The 2,132-nt window shown below is 38.5% G+C and overlaps 1 long non-coding RNA gene across 1 annotated transcript; it reads right to left on the bottom strand.

The window, feature by feature from the left end:
* Nucleotides 1-234: 234 nt before the first annotated feature.
* LOC306734717 lies at nt 235-1,898 on the bottom strand. Its single transcript, XR_013770970.1, has 3 exons — nt 1,846-1,898; nt 1,165-1,327; nt 235-313 (listed from the first exon to the last, which is right to left on the bottom strand). It is a non-coding gene; the product is annotated as an uncharacterized lncRNA (long non-coding RNA).
* Nucleotides 1,899-2,132: the final 234 nt, after the last annotated feature.

Below are 2,132 nucleotides of genomic sequence, written 5' to 3'. Positions count from 1 at the left end.
CTGGTTGGACATTGTTAAGATAATTAAATAAAAATAAATATAAAAATAGCCCTTACAAATAGCAATGTGAATGAGTGAGACCGTCATATATATGAAGGGTGTGTGTGCGTGTGTGTGTGTGTGCTCCATGGACAGAGTTAGGGTCGTGACAAACTCATACAAAGTCCCACTCGAAATCCATGAGCTTCATCAAGAGGGTGCACACATGCGGATTCAGGGATGTCACTTTCTTTTGGACCGTTCTCCCGCTCTTCTTGCTGGACACCTTTCCCTGACGTGCCTTTGTCCCTCTGGGTTGATTCTAACACAGCTTCTGGAAAGGATGGCAAGGTAGAACAAAAATAAATAAACGTGAGTCAAACCACTTCAAAACTATTGTTAATGGCCACCACATATTGTTAGCATAATCGTTATTTTTCCTACTTTATGTTTATAATGCATATTAGAGTAGATATATGGAAAAGTGGTGCTATATTTATTGCTAATACTTACTTTTCTTAGGTTTTTATAAGTGTCACATCGTTGGAATGTGCAAATAACATTAAAGGTTTTCGATAACCTGACAATTCTTGTACATAAGTACGCGTCTCTATTACAGTCGCGGTGTATATATATGTACACACTAGTAGGGCCTCTTTAGCAAGCAGCAACATTTTATGTTCACAGTTTACAGCTGAGGGCGGCGCAGCGGTCAGAGCTACGTGTCTCAGGGATAGACCTTTAGTTATGGTGTAAAAAAAAATTACACCGCCAAATTGCATGTTGGGTAAAGCCCGCCCACTCAGTCGCACAGGAGACTTGTCTGTCTCTTCCTGTGTGACTGAGTGGGCGGGCTTTACCCAACATGCAGTTTGGCGGTGTAATCTTTTTAAAACCATGAGTGAAGTTCTATCCCTGACATTTAAGTAGTTCAGACTGGTGTTGTCAGCTGTGAATGTTATATTTTGTTGCATGCTGAAGAGAGAGTGTCATTACTATCCTTTTTGGTGTCAATGAATGAATGAATGAATGTGTTAAATCTTACAAAATACCATGATATGAATTTTTGTCCATATTGCCCAGCCTACTGTAACATTAAAAAGTGCATATCTACAGATGGGAACCAAAGCTATATGTGAGCCAGGCTAGAGCAAAATATAATTACAAAGCACCCCTGAAACTTACCTCTGTATGAATTCTAGTGTGCAGGCAGCCTCATCCTGATATTGGAGGTTGAAGTTGTAGTAGCATGCAAAGACAACAGCAAGCCCCAAAACAAATGATGCTCCTTCGCACACCACTTGGCCCTCGATGCTAACCATCCAAGGCTGGTCAGGAATCATTGGACCTTAAACAAAATGCAAACGGAGTTAAACTGAACGTCGAATTGACCATTTCACATATTATAAGGTGGCAACATACTGCTATATATTTTTTTGTATTGTACTGACATTTCCAACTGACATGAACATATTTCAAAACAACGTAGGGTTCCGATATCAGGATTGTTAATGCTGTGTGGAATGTCCACTGCGTGGTCTTTTGATGTATCCAGGTTTGTAGCAGTGTCACCAACTCTTCATTGCACATACAGTTGCATAAAACGTAGTGACTGTCTCTTAATAGATGCATCTTTAGATAAATAATCACCAATTTACTAAATATTATCATATAACCTACTGTGTCTCTATTATAGAGACAACTGTTTATTAACGATTTCAATTTGTGTATTCTAAGCTATTTCTAAGCCATTTCTGAGTTAGTATTTACTTACAGAAATGTAAAGGTGTGTGTATTGTATACAGTATTTAAGAATAAAAACTCACCACAACTGAACTCACTATAACTGATGGGCTTAGTGCTTACCGAGAATGATGAACCGAGGGCTATCAGGGGGGGCAAGGGATGTCTTCACAGTTGCTGCTGTGTCTGACACCTGTATAGGAGACAAAAATAGCATTGCAGTTATAAGTGTATGTTAATACAATCCAGCAATGTTTTAACTATGACTGGCATCAATTTCACTTCTAAGAAAACTATTTAAAAAATATATTTAAATATCTTTAAAGGCTTATCTGAAATAAAGTTGACTACATCAATTATACTCACATCTGCCTGTAGGATGAGGCCATCTCTCTGCTCTTTGAAGTGTG

This window comes from Taurulus bubalis (genome assembly GCF_910589615.1).
Source record: "Taurulus bubalis genome assembly, chromosome: 3".
Taxonomy (NCBI): domain Eukaryota; kingdom Metazoa; phylum Chordata; class Actinopteri; order Perciformes; family Cottidae; genus Taurulus; species Taurulus bubalis.
This window is presented reverse-complemented; position numbering and strand designations above follow the sequence as displayed.